This window comes from Nicotiana tomentosiformis, chromosome 7 (assembly GCF_000390325.3).
Source record: "Nicotiana tomentosiformis chromosome 7, ASM39032v3, whole genome shotgun sequence".
Taxonomy (NCBI): Eukaryota; Viridiplantae; Streptophyta; class Magnoliopsida; order Solanales; family Solanaceae; genus Nicotiana; species Nicotiana tomentosiformis.
In genome coordinates this window covers 102,902,011-102,926,565 of record NC_090818.1, presented here as the reverse complement: position 1 = coordinate 102,926,565, position 24,555 = coordinate 102,902,011, and positions in this window count along the sequence as shown.

The following is a 24,555-nucleotide window of genomic DNA, read 5'->3' as shown; positions in this document are numbered from 1 at the left end:
GTAATAGCCCGCAAAACCCAAGAAACTCCTGATCTCCTTAGCTGAGGTGGGTCTAGGCCAGTTCTGAACTACCTCAATCTTCTTAGGATCTAGCTGAATGCCCTCTGCTGATACTACGTGCCCCAAGAAAGTGACTAAATCCAACCAAAACTCACACTTTGAAAATTTAGCATACAACTGGTTGGCTCTCAGAGTTTGAAGTACAATCCTGAGATACTGCTCATGCTCCTCTCGACTGCGGGAGTATATTAAGATATCATCAATAAACACGATCACAAAGGAGTCCAAATAAGGCTTGAACACTCGGTTCATCAAATCCATGAATGCTGCTGGGGCATTTGTCAACCCAAAGGACATCACCAGAAACTCATAATGCCCATAACGAGTCCGAAAGGTTGTCTTAGGGACATCGGATGCCCTAATCCTCAACTGATGGTAGCTAGATCTCAAATCAACCTTCGAAAATACCTTGGCACCCTGAATCTGATCAAACCAATCGTCAATCCTCGGCAATGGATACTTGTTCTTGATGGTGACTTTGTTCAACTGCCGATAATCTATACACATCCTCATCGATCCATCTTTCTTCTTCACAAACAATATAGGTGCACCCCAGAGTGAGACACTAGGTCTAATGAAGCCCTTATCAAGCAAATCTTGCAACTCTTCCTTCAATTCTTTCAACTCTGGCGGGGCCATACGGTATGGTGGAATAGAGATGGGCTGAGTGCCCAGAGCCAAATCAATACAAAAATCCATATCCTTGTCGGGTGGCATTCCCGGCAGGTCTGCAGGAAATACCTCTAGAAACTCAAGAACAACGGGTACTGAATCCATGGAAGGAACCTCCGCACTAGAATCGCAAACATAAGCCAAATAAGCTAGACACCCCTTCTCGACCATACGTCGAGCCTTCATATAAGAGATAACCCTGCTGGTAGAATGGCCAGGAGTCCCTCACCACTTTAATCGAGGCAACCCCAGCAAGGCTAAGGTCACCGTCTTGGCGTGACAATTCAATATAGCGTGATAAGGTGATAGCCAATCCATACCCAAAATGACATCGAAATCAACCATATCGAGAAGTAGAAGGTCTACACTAGTTTCAAGACTCTCAATGGTGACTACACATGAACGATAAACACGGTCTACAATAATAGCATCTCCCACAGGTGTGGACACTTATACAGGAGCACTCAAAGAATCACGAGGCACAACTACATATGAAGCAAAATAGGATGACACGTAGGAATAAGTAGAACTCGGATCAAATAGGACTGAAGCATCTCTATTGCAAATTGAAATAGTACATGTGATAACAGCATCAGATGACTCAGCCTCTAGCCTGGCTGGAAAAGCAAAACACCGGGGCTGGGCCCCATCACCCTAAACTACGACCCTAGGATGGCCTCTAGCTGGCTGGCCTCCACCTCTAACGACCTGACCTCCACCTCTAATAGTTTGGCCTCTTCCTCTGGCTGCCTGCCCCCTGCCTCTAGCTGGCTGAGCAGGTGGTGCAGCAACTGTTGCCAAAACCATGGCACGAGAATCCTGATGCTATGAGCTGCCCGATGCCCGAGGGCAAAATCTAGTAATGTGTCTCGGATTACCACAAGTATAACAGGACCTCGGCTGTTGTGACTGCTGACCCTGAAACTGGCCCTGTCGACCTAAGTAATTACCCTAAAAACTTTGGAGCGGAGGTGCATTAATAGGAGCTGGTGGTACACTATAGGCTAGCTGGTCGAAATATGGCATATGAGGGCCACGACCACCTGAGGCACCGTGAGATGCCTGGACTACTTAATGAAATTGCCTGGGAGGATGGCCTCTACCAAAAGTACCCCTGCCTCCAGATAAGGCATCGCTGAACCCCCCGGAATGACATGGTCTCTTGTCAGAACCCTGACCTCCCTGAGCAAGAACCATATCGACTCGTCTAGTGACATTAGCAACCGTTTGAAAAGAAATCTCACTCCTAGTCTCCTTAGCCATCTGTTATTTGATAGGCTGAGCAAGTCCGTCAATAAACCTCCTCATCCTTTATCTCTCGGTAGGAAGCAGAAGAAGAGCATGACGGGCCAAATCTAGAAAACGGGTCTCATACTGAGTAACAGTCATACTCCCCTATTGGAGATGCTCGAACTGACGACGATGCTCCTCTCTCAGTGTGATAGGGAGAAACTTCTCTAGAAAGAGATGAGAGAAATGGTCCCATGTAAGAGCAGGCGACCCCGCTGGTCTAAAATGCAGCAAAATCGATCCCATTGGTCTCCACTATACCCATGTTCCATAGCACCTCATGACAGCTGTCAAGATACTCCTGGGGATCCTCTGAAGGAGAACCACTGAAGTGACCCGGGAAGAGCTTGGTAAACCTATCCAATCTCCATAAAGTCTTAGAAGACATAACTGACCAATCACCACTCTGTGCCACAACAACCGGCTGAACTACTCCAACTGGATGAGCAGCTGGAGTTTGATACTGGGGAGCCATCTGCTCCGGAGTGTGAGTAGGAGGAGTCTGGGATCATCCTCCAGCCTGAGAGATGGTTGGTGTCATGGGAAATGTGCTAGTCTTGGCCACACTCTGCATAAGGCCCACCAACGGACCAAAGCGTCCTGAAGCACTGGGGTGGCAATGAACCTCTCTGGGACCTGAGCTGTTCCGACAGGCACAGCCTGGGCTGGAACCTCCTCATCAAACTCTACCTGAGGCTCCACCGCTGGTGCTGCTGCTCGAGCTCTAGGCTGAGCTCTGCCCTGCCTCGGCCTCTGGAACGACCTCGACCTCGACCCTTGCCCCTCGTAGGAGCTGCCACCTGAGGTTCTGGCTGCTGCTCAACTGAAGAAACGGTATGTGTTCTCGCCATCTACGAGAGAATAAGAGTAGAAGAGTTCAATTAGTATTGTGAGAACAAAATCGCATGACAGAGAAGAATAGAAGTGAAATTTGTTCCTAATACTCATAGCCTATGGGAGATAAGTACAAACGTCTCCGTACCGATCCCCTGGACTTTACTAAGCTCACATGTGAATTGTGAGACTTAGGCAACCTAGTGCTCTGTTACCAACATGTCACGACTCGGAATTCCCATCGTCGGGACCATGATGGCGTCTAACATTCCACTTGCTAGGAAAGCCGACATTAGAGAATTATTAAGCCAATCCTTATTCAATTCATAAAATGACAACTAATAAACTAAAATGGAATACAGTGAGTGCGGAATAATATAAATACTTCATTAATTACTACCACCCAGATCTAGAGTCACAACTCATGAGCTACTATGATTTACTACAAACAGAGTTTGAAAAGGAAAAATACAATGTTTTGAAGTAAGGAAACAGTAAATGATAAAACTAGGAAGAGACTCCAAGGTCTGGGGATGCCAGCAGATCTACCTTGGGTCTCCTGACAGCAATCCAAGCTACTAAGCCTCACGATCAGCTAGAACCGGTACCAAAATCTGCACAAGAAGTGCAGAATGCAATATCAGTACAACCGACCCCATGTACTGGTAAGTATCGAGTCTAACCTCGACGAAGTAGTGATGATGTTATGACAAGACACCCACATAATAAACCTGTACAGATACAAGAAAACAACACTAACAGTTAAACATGTACTATTGGGGAGAGGGGAACATGCTAAAGGGGCATAGGATATAAGAGATACAGCGGAAATGATAACCAGAACAGTCAACATGCTTTTAACCAGTGAAAACAACTAAACACAATGAAGAAAATTGCATGGCATCACCCTTCGTTCTTTTACTCTCATCCTTACAATATAAATCAATAGATACGACATTGCATCACCCTTCGTGCATTAACTCTCATAACGTGGCACGACATCACTCTTCGTTCTTTTACACTCAAAATATGGCACGGCATCACCCTTCGTGCATTAACACTCACAACATGGCACGGCATCACCCTTCGTGCATTAACACTCATAATATGGCACGGCATCACCCTCCGTGCATTAACACTCTCCCTTACCATAATGCAATGAACAAATAACAACAGGGAGGTAGAATAACAAGTGCAAGCCTTACCTTAACATTAGGTTCAACAACACCAACCTCAACTTCGAAATCAATAATCAATTATCACCAGAAGATTCATAAAAATGATAAGAACGATCAATTTAACAATACTAGTCTAAACGTGGATAACATGAACAAAGGAAGCTATAATTGTCAAGAAACCAAACCACTCCCGCATGCTTTAACCCGACTACGATGCATAAGTACTCGTCACTTCACATATACGTTGTTTCCCAACATTTAAACATGTTGCAAATAGACAAACAAGTCCTATTCCCTCAAGTCAAGGTTAGACATAATACTTACCTTGCTCCAAAGGCCACTCAATGCTCAACTACCACTTTTCCTCTAGAATTCACCTCCAAACCACTCGTATCTATCCACAAACGACTCAATAATATCAAATATTGCTAAAAAAATCAATTACATTGCATAAATTTAGATTTTCCAAACTTTTCCAAAAAAAGTAAAAAATCGACCGCGGGCCCGCTTTGTCAAAACCCAAGGTTCGGACCAAAATCCATCTACCCATTCACCCCGAGCCCGATTATATAATTTATTTCGAAATCCGACCTCAATTCGAGGTCTAAATTCCAATTATGCAAAAATGCCTAATTTTACCCAAACCCCCAATTTCCACCATGAAAATCCTAGATTTTAGGTTGAAAACTCATGAAATGTAATGGGCAATTGAAAGAAAGTAGGTTAAAATCACTGACCAACAAATAGGGGAAGAAAATATTTTAGGAAAATCGCCTATAGGTCTTCTAGTTTTGAAAATTTTGAAAGAATGGCAAAATCCCGTAATTGGGACTTTTTTATCACTGGGCATCACTGTTAATCGCGTTCGCATGAATACTGACGCGTTCGCAAATAGCATAGACTTAATGGATTACGCGATCGCGAGAGGCTACACGCGTTCGCGAAGGTTTAGCCCCCTAACCTTCGCGTTCGCGGGACAACACCCGCGTTCACATAGTGGAACCTCAGTTTCCCGTCCCAGCCTGCTTATTGCTACGTGTTCACGTGTGACTATTCATGTTCGTGTAGAGCAATCCCCCTAATGCTCCGCGTTCGTGACAGTAGTCTCGCGTTCGCGTAGGAGAAAAACCCACCTAGCCCAGTTCACACATCGCGTTCGCGAGAGTGTCTTCACGAACGCGAAGAAGGAAACCAGAAGGCACCTAAAACTATAGAAAAACCAGAATTTCTAAGTTCAAATCATCCCGTAGCCTATCCGAAACTCACCCGAGCCCTCGGGGCTCCAAAACTGTAACGACCCCGCCGGTCGTTTCGAGAGTTATAGCCCCGTTTTTCCCATTTCTAATTCTTTTTGTGTTACTCAGCTATATTATGTTCTATCGGGTTAGTTGGTTCGGGACCGGAGTGGTTTCAGAGTGAATTGAGGCACTTAGTCTCTTGAGTAGAAACTTAAGTTGGAAAAGTCAACTGGATGTTGACCTATGTGTAAATGATCCCGGATTTGAATTTTGATGGTTCCGTTAGCTCCGTTAGGTGATTTTGGACTTAGGAGTGCATCCGGAATGTTAATTGGAGGTCCGTGGTAGAATTAGGCTTGAATTGGCGAAATTGAAAATTTGGCAATTTCGGTTGGCAGTGGAAAATTTGATATCGGGGTCGAAATGGAATTCCGGAAGTTGGAGTAGGTTCGTAGTGTCATTTGTGATGTATGTGCAAAATCTGAGGTCATTCGGACGTGGTTTGGTTGGTTTCAGCATCGGTTGCCGAATTTGGAAATTTAGAAGTTTTTAGGCTTGAATCCGAGGGTAATTTGATGATTTGATGTTGTTTTGAGTGATTCAAAGGTTCGACTAAGTTGGTATGTTGATATATGACTTGTTGGTATTTTTGGTTGAGGTCCCGAGGGCCTCGGGGTGATTCCGGGTGGTTAACGGATTTGTCAAAGTTGGAAAATACAGATGCAGCTGCTGCTACTGCTATTTATGCATATGCGGAAGGAGGAGTCGCAGGTGTGATGTCGCAGGCACGGGGCAGTGTGCGCAGATGCGGGAGTTGGAAGGTTGGGCATCGAGCGCAGGTGCGCAAGCCTGGCCACACCTGCGAGCCCGCAAGTGCGATGCATGGGTCGCGGGTGCGGAAGCTGAGGGAGTAAGTGATTTCCGCAGGTGCGGCTGTTTGGACTGCAGGTGCGGTCGCGCGAGTGCGATAAAAGGGGCCGCAGGTGATTGATGCCTGGGCAGAAGGTATATAGGAACACTTCGCGGATTTTTGGGCATTCCGCACAATTTCTATTCGGATTTGGAGCTTTTTGGAGAGTTTTGACGAGGGAATCAAGGGGGTTTTCATTGAGGTAAGTTACTTGAGCCTAATACTCGTATATATGGTGATTTTCCCGTTGTTTAATCATGTAATTAGTGAAAATGAGGGGTTAGGGCTAGGAATATTTAGAGAGTAATTTAAGGATTTGAAGGATCAAACGATGTCGGATTTTGATGAATTTGGTATGGTTAGACTCGTGAGTGAATGAGCTTTCTAATTTTGTGAATTTTGTCAGATTTCGAGACATGGGCTTCGGGGCCGGGTTTGAGCCAATTTCGGGTTTTTTGGTCTAATTTTGTAGCTTTTCTTGTGGAATTCATTCCATTAGCGTATATTGATAGTATTGTACTAATTGTGTTTAGATTTGGAGCATTTGGAGGCCGAGTCCAGAGGCAAGAGCATTGTGGGGTAGAGATTTGATCGATTTAAGGTAAGTAACGATTGTAAATCTAGTCCTGAGGGTACGAAACCCTAGATTTTGTATCATTCTACTATTTTTAGTGACGCACATGCTAGGTGACGGGCGTGTGGGCGTGCACTGTTGGGGATTGTGACTTGGTCCGTCCCGTAGCAACTGTAAAGTTGCATACTTTGTTGAAACTATATGATACTTATATGTTTTAAAAAGTGTTTCTGTAAATTGGGCTGAATGCCATGTTTGGGCTTTGCGCCAGTGCTGTTTGGACCCTTAGGGGCTTTTTCTTACTATCCTCTCATTGTTTTCGATTGAAAATATATACTCTGTCATGTCTATACTTGTTTACCGCATAACTCAGTTTTATGACTTTATTTTGATGCACATAAATGTTTTGGGCCGAATGCCCTGTTTTACTGAAATGCCCAAGTGGCTTGAGAGGGTTATGACTGAGTGAGGTGGAGGGCCTGATTTGTGAGGATATTTATGGGATCGGGCTGCACGCCGCAGCATGTTTGATATCAGCCGAGGGCCTGATTATGAGGATGAGTGTGGATCGGGGCTGCCCGCCTGCAGCATACTTTATTATTATAGAACGTGAGTTGTCCGTGCAGATTATAATGCTTGGGCTGAAGGAGCCCCTCCGGATTCTGTACACACCCCTAATGAGCACAGGTACCTACTGAGTGCGAGTGTCGAGTGCCGAGTGCTGAGTGACTGGGAGGCATGAGTGATTGTGAGGTATGATCGAGTGGCAAGAGTGATTGTGAGGCATGCCCGAGTGGCACGAGTGACTGTGAGGTTTGCCCGAGGGGCTGTATATGAGTGATGTTTTGCCCGAGGGGCTGTTTATGATTTCATCATTTTTGCTCACCTTTGCATTTTTCCTATGTTTGAAAACTGTTGAAAAATATCTTTAAATGATTTTTACTGGAACTGGGTTAAACGAGATGTTTTGATTCAAACCCTGATTTTTAAAGCATGTGGTATTTTACTGAGATTTTCCGATATGAATGTTATATGCTTTATTGCTCGTCACTACTGCTCAATCTTTATTTATTGTTGTTACTTACTGAGTTGGCGTACTCACATTACTCCCTGCACCTTGTGTACAAATTCAGGTGTAGCTGGACACGGTAGTGGTTATTGATTGTTCTGGTTGCAGATTTTCTTGGAGATAGCAAGGTAGTTGTTTGGCGATCGCAGCCCTTGCTCTTCTCCCTCTTATCTTCCTCTAGTTGTATTCAGCTATTTTCCAGGCTGAGTTAGCCTTGATATTGTTAGACATATTGTAGTAGATGCTCATGACTAGTGACACCCGATGTCGGGCTTTTCCTTCCGCACTTTTATTTTAATTTGAACTCCTTTACGAAGGTTTTTATGTTAAATAACATTGAAATTATCTTTGAAATGAAAATATCGGTTTGTTTTGAAAATGAGTCGGCTTGCCTAGTTCCACGATAGGCGCCATTACGACAGGGGTTAGTTTGGGTCGTGACAAAAACAAATATGCACACAAGTCCTAAAACATCATACGAACTCGCTCGCGCGAACAAAACACCAAAATAATGCCTAGAACTACGAATCGGACACCAAATCCAATAAAATTTTCAAAAAAACATTAAAACTTCTATTTTCACAACCGAACGTCCGAATCACGTCAAATCAATTCCTTTTCTCACCAAAATCGACAGACAAGTCATAAATATTATAGTGGACCTGTACCGGTCTCCGGAACTAAAATACGGACCCGGTATCAACAAAACCAAACATCAGTAAATTCTTAAAATTATTAAACATTCAAACTTTTAATTTTTCATCCAAATTTCATATCTCGAGCTAGTGATGTCAAAATTTGATTCTGGGCATATGCCCAGGTCCCAAATTACGATACGGACCTATCGGGACCGTCAAAATACGGATCTGGGCCCGTTTACTCAAAACATTGATCAAAGTCAACTCAAATGGTTTTCAAAGCAAAGTTTTATTTTTTTTCACCGTTTTTAACATAAAACTTTCCGAAAACACGCCCGGACCGCGCACGCAAGTCGAGGAGGGTAAAATGAGATTTTTAAGGCTTCGGATCACAGAATTAGATTTTAAAATATAAGATGACCTATCGGGTCATCACATTTTAAAATAAATTTAAAATATAAGTATCCTCATTATCTCTATTTTCCTCTTTATACATTCTCTTCTCTACTAAGAAATTTTAATTATCTTTTTACATATATATTTTACCTATACTCAAAATAATATCACATTTTATTTTAAAATATATCTTTGAATTAGTCTAAAACTTAATACATAAGATCTTTTATAATATTTCAAATCTATTGAAATGTATTAATTATTTTTGTATTACATATAATTAAAAAATAATTCTCTTTAGTTTTAAGATATAAATTTGGCTTTTTTTAATTAGTAAAATTACCTACACGAGATATTTATTTAGTATACTTAAATTTTTAATATGGTATCAATTTTTATTTTTATTTATCTAGCAAGACTTTAATTTTGTTGTCATATTTGCATTTTGAGTATTCTCATCATAACTTTAAAAGCATTCTAATCGCAAGTTCAAATAGTCTTTTCCTTTTAGTTGAATTTTAATTATTTTCCTTACTTTTGTTATGATGTTATCTAATATGTAATATTATTACGTTTTCATGTGAGTTTTTATTAACTTTTGACTTTATTTGATATTTTTATCCACTACTATTTTTAATATAATATAGATAGATATGTAATTTTTTACAATTAAATTAAATATTTATTTTATTTTTAAACTATTGATTGAAATTCTAAATTTTTTAAATTTTTAATAATATTTTTAATTTGTGAATACTTACTTGATTTTATTTTCTAAAGTATTTCTTAGTATAAATATTCTCACATTATATCTAATTTATTTTATTATTCAATACTTTTAATTTTTCCTTTTATCTGTTAGGCTTTGGTTATATAGCCTTATCCACATGTATGTCATTTCTTATCATATTTAAACAAAATTTTCTTATCTCAAATTTAAATAAGTTTTATCCTTCTTCTTTTGTATGATGAAATTTTTGATTTTTTTCTCTATTTGTTCCTTGGTGTTGCTATTATATTATTCGACACTTAATATTATTACATTGTCATATGGCTTTTCATTAGCTTGTTTAAATTTAATATCAATTTTTTATCATACTCATTATAATACAATACAAATAAAAATAAAAATTATTTCATTGGTAACTTTAACTCAATTACTAAAATTTCAAAGTATAATTTTTCTTATCATAATTATTTTAGAAAAAAGTCATATCTCAAATATTTACAACAGTAGGTCCACTATCATTTTTTTTACATAATGTTTCTAAAAATAAAAAAATTATGAAATGCAAGAAACAAATCATGTGGTTAGTAAATAATTATTAAAATAGAAATTCAATTTTTCAATTTTTGGAATCTTTTTACAATAAAAAAAGGAGTCAATCTGAATTGATTTACAACTTTAAATAAAATTGATTTGCCTTAATGCTTATTACATTTTGGCTTAATATTTATAGATTTTGTCCTAAAAGTACCAAGTCAATTTGTTTTAAGTAATCCACTTAGCTTAATATTGACTACCCTCTTTTTAATATTGTAACGACCCGATCGGTCGTTTTGAACTCTAGCACGTCATTCGGTGGTTTGAGGCCTTGAGTAGCTTCACTTCGGATATTATGACTTGTACGTGTGGTTGAAATTGAAATTCAGGAAGTTCAGAGTTGATTTGGAGAGAAAATTCAAATTTCAGAAGCTTTAAGTTGTATCTCAGATATTTACAATAGTCGGTCCACTATCATTCTTTTTACATAATGTTTCTAAAAATAAAAAAAATTATGAAATGCAAGAAACAAATCATGTGGTTAGTAAATAATTATTAAAATTGAAATTCAATTTTTGGAATCTATTTACAATAAAAATAGGAGTCAATCTGAATTGATTTACAACTTTAAATTAAATTGATTTGCCTTAATGCTTATTACATTTTGGCTAAATATTTTTAGATTTTGTCCTAAAAGTACCAAGTCAATTTGTTTTAAGTAAGCCACTTAGCTAAATATTGACTACCCTCTTTTTATTATTGTAACGACCTGATCAGTCGTTTTGAGCTCTAGAACGTCATTCGGTGGTTTGAGGCCTTGAGTAGCTTCACTTCGGGTATTATGACTTGTACATGTGGTCGAAATTGAAATTCGGGAAGTTCGAAGTTGATTTGGAGAAAAAATTTAAATTTCAGAAGCTTTAAGTTGGAGGAGTTAGCCCAGGGTTGATTTTTGAGTAAACAACCTCAGGATCGGGATTTTAAGGTTCCAACATATTTGTATGATTATTTTAGACTTAGGCGTGTGCCCGAAGCGAGTTTTGGATGATCCGGGAGCGTTTCGGCTCCTATTATGGAAGTTGGCATTTTTGGAAGAATTTCTTAAATTTGGGTTGAAGTGAATTTTAATGTTATTGATATCCGTTTGGGATTAGAAGTCTGGGAATAGCTCCGTATGGTGATTCTGATATTGGGAGCGCGTCCGGATATGAATTTGGAGGTCCGTAGGTCATTTGGCGAAAGTTGGAATTTGAAGGTTTTTGGAAGTTTGACCGGGAGTGGACTTTTTGATATCGGGGTTGGATTCCGATTCCGAAAGTTGGAGTAGGTCCGTAATGTCAATTATGACTTGTGTGCAAAATTTGAGGTCAATCGGACGTGATTTGATAGGTTTCGGCATCGATTGTAGAAGTTTAAAATTTTAAAGTTCATTAAGTTTGACTTGAAGGGTGATTCGTAGTTTCGATGTTGTTTGGCGCGATTTGAGGCCTCGACTAAGTTCGTGATGTGTTTTGGAATGTGTTGGTATATTTGGTTAAGGTCCGGAGGGCTTCGGGGTGATTTCGGGTGGTCAACGGATCGACTGAGTTTTGTTGTGTTAATGAATATGAGGCAGAGTAAATATATAAAATAAACAAGTATAAAATACGTAGTACAATTTGTTTACCTCTTTACAATTTACTCAATCTCTCAACTGGCAAGTTCCCTCCGTATCCGTAATCGGAGCATATATATATATAGGGGATTTCATCAAAGCGGTTGTCGTAATTCAAATGAGGGAAAAAACCCTCAGATACACTGGCTTCTTGCCAAATATTACGCATGATTCCATGAGGATAATATATATATAGGAAGTGCCGAGGCGTATGGCCCGATCCAACATAAAAGTAAACTGTGCACTGCCGAGGGTCGAACGGCGTGAATCATAGATGCATCTATTAACCTGACGAGGCGAACGGCCCGCTCCCGTGAGAGTGTGGTACATAAATCCTGTCGAGGCGAACGACCCGATCCCATAAGAGTGTTAGAAGGAATTACCCCGCTCGCGAATCATATGTGCGACGCGGTCAAATATAAATTTAAGGAATCTCCCCGCTCGCGGATCATACTTGTGACGCGGTCAAATATAAATTTAACATTAAAATCATATCTCTTTCTTGATTCTTTTCAAAATAAGGGAAATTCAACTTGAAGCTTTTTAAGGAAATTACCCCGCTCGCGAATCATACATGCGACGTGGTTACACATAGATTTCTTAAGCTATTATAATATTCCTCAATTCTTTTCGAAATTACGAAGTTCAAATGAAACCTTTAAAATCTTAAATTCTTTAATTTCAACTCCTTTCAAGAATAACATTTAATAAGAAGACTCAAATCTCGCTCCCGCTCAAGGAAAATAATGAACATAAATTAATAACAATATCAACAAGGCATGATGTGAGCCTAAAACTACCCGAACGTAGGCATAGCTAGTAGCCATGTACGGACTCTCGTCACCTCGCGCGTACGTATCCCCCAGAAATAGAAGCACACAATAATTTAGTTCACCTATGGGGTAAATTCTCCCTTACAAGGTTAGAAAGAAGACTTACCTCGCTCCATAGTTCCATAACCGGCTTCCGAGCCTTTCAAATAACTTGAATCAATACACAACATTTCAAAACTAGCCAATAATTATGTAAACCCATTAATATATACTCAGATACTCAATATAACCCAATTTATAACAATTTCTAACCCCGATCGAAAAGTCGATAAAAATCACCCTCGGGCCCACATGCTCGGATTCCAAAAATATTTAAAGATAACCATTACCCATTGCCTCACGAACTCAAATATATAATTCATTTCCAATTCCTTACACAAATTCGTGGTTAAATTTCATAAATACAAATTTCTAGGTTTTCTACCAAAACCCCACAATTTCTACTAATTTCCATGTCTAAATCCATATATACACCATGTATTTAACTTACAATAGGTGGGAATCACTTACCTTGACATAGATGATGAAGATGGAGCTCCAAAAATCGCCCCAAGACTGGCTCCCATGGAGAAGATGAAGTGAAAATGAGCCAAGCCCTCGTTTTTAATGAACACACTGCCCAGCCCCGACGTTCGCACCTGCGACCTCTTCGTCGCATCTGCGGTCTCGCAGGTGCGGCCAAAACCTCGCACCTGCGCATTCCCTCTGCCTAGCACGACTCCGCACCTGCGCCCTTCTTCCGCATCTGTGCCTCTGCAGGTGCGCACATACCCTCGCACTTCCGCTCACGGATTGTTCTCTCACTCTCGCACCTGCGACACACCTCCGCAACAACGACCTCGCTGGTGCGAACAATCCTTCGTTCCTGCAGTCACTGCCTAGCTTTGCCCAAAGCGCACCTGTGACCACAGGCTAGCACCTGCGACCCTTATTGCGTAGGTGTAATCACACCAGATATTAGCTGCCTTATCTTTTCTTCCAAGCCCAAACTCGAGCCGTTAACCATCTGGAATCCACCCGAGGCCATCGGGACCTCAACCAATTATATCAACACGTCCCAAAACACATTACAAATTTAGTCGAGCCTTCAAATCACATCAAACAACGTCGAATTCATGAATCGCACTCCATTCCAAGCTTAATGAACTTTAGAATTCCAAACTTCTACATTCGATGCCAGAACCTATCAAATCACGTCCGATCGGCCTCAAAATTTGTACACAAGTCGTCTTTGACATTACGGACCTACTCCAACTTCCGAAATTGAATTCCAACCCCGATATCAAAAAGTCCACTCCCGGTCAAACTTCTAAAAATTATCCAAATTTCTAACTTTCGCCAAATGACCCCAAAATGACCTACGGACCTCCAAATCCACTTTTGGTCGCGCTTCCAACACCGGAATCACCATACGGAGCTATTCCCAGACTCAGAATTCCAAAGAGACATCGATAACATTGAAATGCACTCCAACCCAAATTTATGGAATTCTTCCAAAATGCTAACTTCTACAATAGGTGCTGAAACTCTCCCGGGGTATCCAAAACCCGATCCGAGTATACGCTTAAGTTCGAAATTGTCATACAACCCTTCTGAAACCTTCAAATCCCAATTCTGAGGCAGTTTACTCTAAAATCCAATCTTAGTCAATTCTTCCAACTTAAAGCTTTTGAAATGAGAATTTTCTTTCCAAATCGACTCTGAACTTCTAGAAATTCAATCTCGACCATGCGTACATGTCATAATACCTAAAGTGAAGCTGCTCATGGCCTCAAACTGTCGAACGATGTGCTCGCGAATCATACGTGTGACGCGGTCAAATATAATTTAATATTAAAAATCCTATCTCTTTCTTGATTTCTTTTCAAAATGAGGGAAATTCAGCTTGTAGCTTTTTAAGGAAATTACCCCGCTTGTGAAACTTACATGCGACGCGGTTACCCATAGATTTCTTAATCTATTATGGTATTCCTCAATCCTTTGCGAAATTACGAAGTTCAAATGAAACCTTTTTAAATCTTAAGTTCTTCAATTTTATCTCCTTTCAAAACATTTAGTAAGCAAACTCAATCTCGCTCCCTCTCGAGGAAAACAATTAAAAATAAATCAATAACAATATCAACAAGGTATGATGTGAGTCTAAAACTACCCGTACATAGGCATAGCTAGTAGCTAGCACGGACTCTCGTCACCTCGTGCATACGTAGCCCCCACAAATAGAAGCACACAATAATTTAGTTCACCTATGGGGTTAATTCCCTCTTACAAGGTTAGAAAGGAGACTTACCTTGCTCCGAAATTCCATAACCGGCCCCAAGGCCACTCCGACAATTCAAACTGATGCCCGTCGCTCCAAAACTAGTCAAATATGACGCAACCGAATCAAAATACACTCTAATACTCATAATTAATCATTTTATAACAACTCCCAACTTCGTTCGAAAAGTTGATAAAATCACCCTCGGGCCCACGTGCCTGAATTCCAAAACCTTTGAAGATAATCATTACCCATAACCTTATAAACTCAAATATATGATTTATTCCCAATTCCATGCCCAAATTCGTGGTCAAAGTCCACAATACAAAATTCTAGGTTTTTCTTCAAAATCCAAATTTCTACAAATTTTCATGTCTAAATCCATATGTAATCCAAGTATTTAACTTGCAATAGGTGGGAATCACTTACCTTGACATAGATGATGAAGATGGAGCTCCAAAACCGCTCCAAAACCGGCTCCCATGGAGGAAATTAAGTGAAAATGGCCAAAAATCCCGTTTTAAAACAAATCACTGCCCAGTCCGACCCTCATTCGCGAATGCGGAAATCCCCTCGCGTTCGCGAAGGCAAAACCTGAACGGCCTTCAATTTTCCTCTTCGCGTGCGCAATTTAAGCCTCGCATTCGTGAAGATCCAGGCTCCACTTCTTCGCGTTCGCGGTTGGAGCTCCGCGTTCGCGAAGGCTAAATGGCTCCAGGCCCAGCCATCTCTTTCCTTCTACGCGTTCGCGATTGGCCCCTCGCGTTCGCGTAAGTTCCTCAGGTACCTCTCCGCATTCGCGAGCCCTCCTTCGTGTTCGCGAAGGCCAAATCTAGCACCCCCAAAATTTCTTCTTCGCGAACGCTGGACTTCCTTCGCGTTCGCGAAGAAGGAAACCAGACACCGGAATCAACTGTTCCAAAACATCTCCAAATGATCTGAAACCACCCCGAAACACACCCGAGGCCCCCGGGACCTCGTCCAAATATACCAACCAGTCCCAAAACACGACACAAACTTAGTCAAGCCTCCAAATCACATCAAACAACGTCGAATTCATGGATTGCACCTCATTCCAGGCTTAATGAACTTTAGAATTTCAACCTTCTACATTCAATGCCGAAACCTAACAAATCACGTCCGATTGACCTCAAATTTTGCACACAAGTCACGTTTGACATTACGGACCTACTCCGACTTCCGGAATCGGAATCTGACCCCAATATCAAAAAGTCCACTTTCGGTCAAACTTCTCAAAAACCTTCATATTTCTAACTTTCGCCAAATGGCCCCAAAATGACCTATGGACCTCCGAATCCACTTTCGGACGCGCTCTCAATACTAGAATCACAATACGGAGCTATTCCCAGACTCGGAATCCCAAACGGACATTGATAACATTGTAATGCACTTCAACCTAAATTTATGAAATTCTTTCAAAATGTCAACTTCCACAATAGGCGCCGAAACGCTTCCGGGTCATCCAAAACCTGATCCGGACATACGCCCAAGTCCGAAATCATCATACGAACCTGTTGGAACCTTCAAATCCCGATTCTGAGATCGTTTACCCCAAAATCTAACCTTAGTCAATTCTTCTAACTTAAAGCTTCTGAAATGAGAATTTTCTTTCCAAATCAACTCTGAACTCTCTGAATCTCAATTCCAACTACACGTACAAGTCATAATACCTGAAGTGAAGTTGGTCATGGCCTCAAACTACTGAACAATGTGCTAGAGCTCAAAACAAATGGTCGGGTCGTTACACTCGAGCTTGAACCGCACCTGTGATGGAATTTTCGCAGGTGCGTATGCGCATGAGCGGCTGATGAATAGTAGAAGCAGAAATCGTGGCTGAGTAGTGCTTTCTTTAAAACGAGAACTGGGTTCAATTTCACTTCATTTTTGTCCATGGGAGCCGATTTTGGAGCAGGTTTGGAGTGCCATCTTCATCCTCTATTATGGAGTAAGTGACTTCTTCTCATTTTGGATTAAATACATGGTTTATATATGGATTTAAACATGAAAATTGGTAGAAATTTGGGATTTGGAAGAAAAACCTAAAAATTGGTATTCTTGGATTTTGATCACGAATTTGGGCATGAAATCGAGAATAAATTATATATTTGAGTTCGTAGTGCTATGGGTAGTGTTTGTCTTCGAAAAATTTCGGAATCCGGGCCTGTGGGTCTGAGCCTTTATCGATTTTTCGAGCGGAGTTGAAAATTATTATAAATTGATTAATTAAGAGTATTAGAGTATATTTTGATTGGGTTGCGTCTTATTTGACTAGTTTTGGATCGGCGGTCACCGGTTTGAGGTGTTAGGGCGGTGTTGGAGCCGGTTTTGGAATGTCGGAGTGAGGTAAGTCTCCTTTCTAACCTTGTAAGAGGGAATTAACCCCATAGGTGAATCAAATCATTATGTGTTTCTATTTGTGGGGGCTACATACGCACGAGGTGACGAGAGTCCGTGCGTAGCTACTATTATGCTTATGTCCGGGTAGTCTAGGACCCATATCATGTTGTACTTGAGATGTTTGTGCCATACTTATTAATTATTTGTTTAAAACATTTAGAAACTCGATAAAGGAATTGTAAAAAGGTTAAAGTTCATTTACTTGAGCGTTAAATGAGACTTTGAAATTCTTGGAATATTTTCCCCTTAATAAATCTTGAATTGGTTGTTTAATATGTTTTTCTCTTTTGTGGAGCGGGCCGAACGCCTCGGTAGCAGATAAATGCATCTATGATTCGCGTCGTTCGACCCTCGGCAGTGCACAATTTAAATATTATATTGGATCTGGCCGTACGACCTCGGCATGATTTGCACATGATATATTTTTGGAATTGATAATAATTGATATTGTTTTCATTGGCCCGAGATACAGAAATGTTAAATGACGAAAATAAATTTGAAAACTTCTTATTAACAAAAGAATTGTTTACTTATTTCATAATATTGAGCTTACAACCGTTCTACGTAATCCATGCTTAATTATATCATTGTTATTTTATTTATAGCCCATAGTAAGTGTCGGAGTCGACCCCTCGTCACTACTTCTTCGAGATTATACGGGATACTTACTGGGTACGCGTTGATTTACGTACTCATACTACACTTGCTGCACATTTTTGTGCAGGCACATATATGACTAGTAGTCTCGTGGGCGTAGAGGCGCGGTTATCGCGGGAACTTAGGTGAGCTGCATTCTATACTACGATCCACAACCAGCAGAGTCTCATTCAGATTATTTATATTTTTCTTGTCCAATTTGTATTCCGGACAGATGTTGTATTTTATTTTACATTCCTAGTCGAGGCTCATGCACTTGTGACACCGGATTTTGGAGCGATTATGGGTTGCACTGTATTGAAATTGTTGTAAAATATTATAATTTACACTATAGATTCCATCTTTTACTATTTAATTGAAGGAAATATAATTTCAAAAATATTAAAAGGAGAACTAAATTAAGTATTTACTTTTGGCTTGCCTAAAAGCGGTGTCCGGCGCCATCACGACCTATAATGGATTTTGGGTCGTGACAAATATATATATATATATATATATATATATATATCCTCTCACTATTTAAATTTAAATTTAAGCATATATATAAGAAGCGGAATTAGTTATACTTTATGTATATTCTTGCGCATAGTAATTCATTTGCCATTTTTCCGAGTGGTTAAGATTTGTTCTTACCCCAAAAATTAATTCTTGTTAGAATCATTAGTTTAGATATTTTAATTATATAAAAAATATTTATTTACATTTAAAATATTCATTTTTTTGATTTTTCAATATTAATATGACTTTATTATTTTTGTTATTAAAATATTTTTAATGATTATTTAATTTTTTCGTACTTTATAAATAATTTGTATAGTTTATGTAAGATCTTATTTTGGTGCTTGAAAGTTTTTAATGTTTAAAGTCATCAAATCTTTAATATCTTAAATAAATTTTAGTTTTATTTTATATTTTAACTTACTCCAAAGTATAAATGGTCATAGTTTATCTCAATTTACATATTTCTATATTTTTATTATTTCCTATTATAGTTTTTTAATTAATTCTTTACCTCTATATTTCTAGCTAATATAGAAATAAATCTATAAGTGGATCAATATATAGATAAAGATACAGATATATAGATTAGATTTATCTAAGATATTTTTTAGATTATGTCTAAGATCTATTTTATTCAACTACTTCCATTAATTATGTTCCATTTATAATTTTTAATTATTAATGTTGTCCTAAAATTGTCAAATGGCTTCTTTTTAGCTTGTTACTTGGCTTAACCACAATGCATGCTACACTCCTTTTAATATAACTAGTATTAGTACCCGCGCGATGTATGGATACAAATCATGTCAAATGGTGATGTAGATTATTTGAATCATGTGCAATAACCTTAAAATATAAACCTCTCAGATAAAAATTATATAATATTAATAGATATTAACTATAAAGAAGGATATGAAATTATTGTTCAAATATCGTAGTGGACAACCTTTTTTAAAAATATATTTGTAGTAATCTAACCCCTTGATTTTCGTACTTGCATTTCGTTTCGCTGTCAATATTAAAGAATATTAAATATGTCGTATTGTGATCTATCTTGTTTGAGCACATTAGATCATATTATTTTAACAAAATTCTTATTATCGCTTTGTTTTTATCTGAAAATCAAATATGTCTTACTTATCACATCATTTTTACAATTTTTTTTTTGTACTTTTCTTATAGTTATTTTATTATTTATTATTTATTATTATTATACTATCATATAATTTTTATTAGCTTAATAATTAAATTAATGTCTTGCTTATTATCCTTTTAATAGTCTTTAATAAATATAAATATTTTATTCTTGAAATGTGGTATATTTTTATACTTGTATCCTCTTATACGGAATTTTTTAATCATTTAAATCTATCAGTAATATTTTAAATATAATTTAATTATTTTTAAGTTAATTTAAAGTATAAGTATCCTCACATAACCTCTATTTTTTATACATTCTCTTCCTACAATAAATTTTAATTAGTTTTTATATTAATGTTTTGCCTATAACAAAAATAATATCATATTTTATTTTAAATTGTAACTTTGAATTTGTCACGACCCAAGATCCATAAAGGTTGTGATAGAGGGGGATGAAGAAAGTGGACAAAACAGACTCGCATTTCTCATCGAACAAATACAGGAAAAGAATCATATTGAAAACGCTCCTAACCCAACCCCTTCCTTCGTAGAGCCCGTGTATTGTAAGTGATCCGAACCTGCCCGGAGCGAGCCTCCCATAGAGGCAAGTGAAGTTGGTGAGCCGTATGATGGGCAACTATCTCCTGCGGTTCGGAGAGGACTCAGCTGTTAGTTAGTACCCCCTTGGTTTCGGGGTGGACCTTTTCACTCTATTTTATTATATACGCTTAGCGAAAAGAATGTTTTTTGATACACCTAGGACATGGATTCTATATGAACCAATGGATCGTGACAAGTCGTTACTACTAGCAATGACTTCCTCTTTCATTACTTCATTCTTTCCATATCCCTCTCCTTTGTTCTCAGTTACTCATCAAATTAATTGGGTTCTCATTTTGTTACTTTTGAAATCATATTTTTCCTTCAATTTAAATCGTAAAAGATGAAGTTTACAAAAATAAATAATAATATCTTTAAAATTTCCAATACAGCACAACCCATAATCCTCCCAAAATCCGGTGTCACAGGTGCATGAGCATTAACTAGGAATGTAAAATAAAATACAATAGTTGTCCGGAATACAAATTGGACAGGAAAAGAAAATATAATACTCTGAGGGAGACTCTGTTGGCTGCGAATCATCGTAAAGAATGTAGCTCACCTAAGTCCCTGCCATAATCGCGCCTCTACACCCTCAAGGCCGCTAAACATATGTGTACCTGCACAAAAATGTCCAGCAAGTGTAGCTTGAGTACGTAAATCAACGCGTACCCAGTAAGTATCCTGCCTAATCTCGAAGAAGTAGTGACGAGGGGTCGACTCAGACACTTACTATGGGCTATATTCAATGTACCAAGAAGTTATGACGAGGGGTCGACTCAGGTGAGCTGTATTCTATATTACAATCTGTGGCCAACAGAGTCTCTTTTAGAGTTATTATATTTTTCCTGTCTAACTTGTATTCTGGACAGATGCTGTATTTTATTTTTAATTCCCTAGTAAATGCTGATGCACTTGTGACACTGGGTTTTGGGAATAGTTGTGAATTATTTAGAAATTTAGTTGCTAAAAATATTTATCATTTACTCTATGAGTTCTATCTTTATTATTTCATTGAAGAAATTTTGATTTCAAAAATACTAAAAGAGGAATTAACCTAACAGCGGTGTCCAGCGCCATCACGACCTTTAATAGATTTTGGGTCGTGACAACATGGTATCAGAGCACTAGGTTCACTTAGGTCTCACGAGTCATGAGAAAGTCTAGTAGAGTCTTGCGGATTGCTACGGAGACGTCTGTACTTATCTTCGAGAGGCTACAGGGCTGTTAGGTGCACTTCCCTTCTTGATTCCTCATTGTGCGATTTAATTCCTTTGAGGATTATACCTTTGTTTCTTTCCTATTCAATCTTGTGCGACGTGGAACACTTGTTGTAGACAAAGAATTTAGTAATTGTAATGGTACTACAGATGTGGTGCAGGATGTTTCTCCCTGCATAATTGATTGAGCTATTGTCATGTTACACCCTATATTTTCGTATGTAAAAATGCGTCGTAAGCAAACTAATGTAGGACAAAAAAATGAGATAATATTTAAAAGTATATAAAGTAAGTTAATCATGTTACCTCTGAGGTTACAAATATTGAAGATCATGAACAACAAGTACAAAGAGGGTTGGACAGTTCAGAAGCTAAAGCAATTAAATAAAACAATGTTTCATCGAAAGTCGACAAGTTGGGAATGTTATAACATGTACCTTTGGGGTGAGACTAGGGTGATTAACATGATAAAGAGATTATGTTATGATTTATATTAGTCGTATTACATCCGTGTGTTATGTTTTTAAGTCAAGCGAGTTGTGGAACAAAAGTCGATGAAAGTCATCACAAGTTACATTCATAAGTTTTACTGAAACTTTGGGTCAAATGTAACTGCAATTTTCTCCCAATATACTTAGAGTTATGGTGTGTTCCACCCATCAAATTAAAGATCTATGAGTCTATTTTCCAATGCATTAAACCATTTGTCAATACGACATCGGAGTAGAGAGATATGTGCATTTTTGCGATACTGCGCAAGCTGCTAGGTGACAAGTAGGTGTGTCACCTACTTGCTTAAATGAAAGCCCAAAAATGGGCCATTTCGGGTCGTCCAAAGAGGCCTTTTAAGGGCCTATTTTCTTCATATATTAGACTTAAAATAGAGCATAATAACCAGACATAAGCTCTGCAAAGAATCCTCCCAAAAATTTCCCACAAACCCTAATTGATTTTCTCTCCCTTTCAAGTTCCAATTGGAGGTAAAACTTAGAGTTTGAAGAACCAAGATAGGAGCTGAGTTATCCAACAAATAAGGTGAGTTTACTGCTCTCTTTCATCCATTTTTTCTTCTGTAAATTCATGGTAAGTCGTTCTATACTTGTAAGAACTCACGGGATGGTGATCGGAAGCCGTGAGTTCGAGTTATTCACTTGTAGCGGACTGTTTTGTGGACTGTTTTGTGTTGCTGTTGGGCTGCGTGTTTTATTACTATTTTGTGGAGTTTTGGAGGAGGAAGGGGGTTTATAAACACCATATAAATGTAGGGTGGTTGGCTGGTCGTTCGTCATAACATTTTCGGGTCGTTTGACACTACTACGGTGGTCGTTTTGTGTACGAAGAGATTGGGGTGTGTTGGGCTGTTTTGTAGTATTTGATGGTGTATATAGGGCTGGAAAATGATGTATATATGTTGTTATTGTTCTGTACTTGTATTGTTGGTGTTATCTTGAAGTTGGAGGAAGGGCATATTATAGGGGAGATGCTGCCCGTTTTAATACAAAATAGGTTTGTCGTTCGTTGTGCGATAGTTGTACCTTTCGTAACTTAACGATAGTATTATTATCATTCTTGTAGATTAAGGTGCGAAGAGGTGAGTTCAACTTGGTGATTGAAAAGATTGTGATAAGGTATGTTAAGGCTAAGCCTTCCTTCATTTTGGCATGATCTCGTAGCTACATGTGTTAGTAATGAGACAAAAAGAGAAGTTCATATTCATGAATTTATTCACACTATTCTAGTCTCATAAGTTACAATATTATTCCTTATCGAGACTCTATATTCAATTTTAGTATTGTCTTCTTTCAGTCAAGAGAGCAGCAAGCCTATATATACAGTATTACAGTATTTTCATTACCATCGAGCTATAATCGATGGGCAGGCCCCTATTGGGCAACCTCTGATCAGATGGAAAGTTATATACCGAGCCTACTGTGGCCGAGCGCCTATGAGCGAGCCCAGCATGGTCGAGATACATAGCCTAGTATGGCCGAGCGCCTATAAGCGAGCCTACTATGGCAGAGCAGTTATATATACCGAGCCTTATAAGGCCGTACAATTATTTTACTTACTATATTGAAGGAGTTGAGTCAGTATCAGCAGGTAAGTATATCTCCAGATCATCTTTGACTCCCAGTTAATTTCAGTTATCATATTATCAGTTCAGTTTCAGATTTCAGTTATTTTATTGCCTTACATACTCGGTACATTATTTCGTACTGACGTCCCTTTTTTGGGGGCGCTGCATTTCATGCGTGCAGGTTCAGACAGACAGACGGGTAGACCTCCTCAGTAGGTGTTTCCCGAGTTCCGCCTGATCGGTAAGCTCCACGTCTTTCGGAGTTGCCAGGACTAGAGTTTTGTGTACATCTTATGTATATCTGTATATATGTTATGGGTAGGTCGGGGCCCTGTTCCGATCACAGTACATCTATCAGTAGAGGCTTGTAGGCATATCCTGTTGGTTAGTGCATTATGTTGGGTTTGTATAAATTGGTGGTTTGTCAGCTGTAGTAGCTATGACGGCCTTGTCGGCCTAGCTTTATATTGATATTTAGTTAGTGCTAGTTTCCATTCAGTTTTATATTTTGCTTCGCAAATTGTCTTGCAAGGTGGCCCCATGGCCAAAGTATGACATTATGTGTTCAGAGTCCCTTAGTCGCAATTTGGTACGCCAGGTTAGGTGAGGCACGGGGTGCTTGTCTCGCTCCTAGGTTCGGGGCGTGACAAACTTGGTATCAGAGCAGTTCTGTCCTAGGGAGTCTACAAGCCGTGTCTAGTAGGGTCTTGTTTATAGATGTGTTGTGCACCACATTATATAAGCAAGGAACTACAGGGCATTTAGGAGTTGGTTACACTTCTTTGAAATCTAAATCGTGCTATAGAACTGAGTTATAGGAAATTTGAATTAAACTTATGTGTTGGTGTTTGCATGCACAGATGACGGTGACTAGGAAGACTACGGCTAGCCAGAGGAGAGATACAGTAGTAGGTGAGGGGACCAACAGGGTACCCCCAGTAGATGGGGCCCAGTCTGAGGCTCAAGGGGAGACCCCTACTCAGCCATTACCGGCTCCTCCACCAACTACGGAGATTCCTAGGGAAACCGCACATCCAGTTCCCCCTCCACTTCCATCAGATCAGGACTTAAGGAG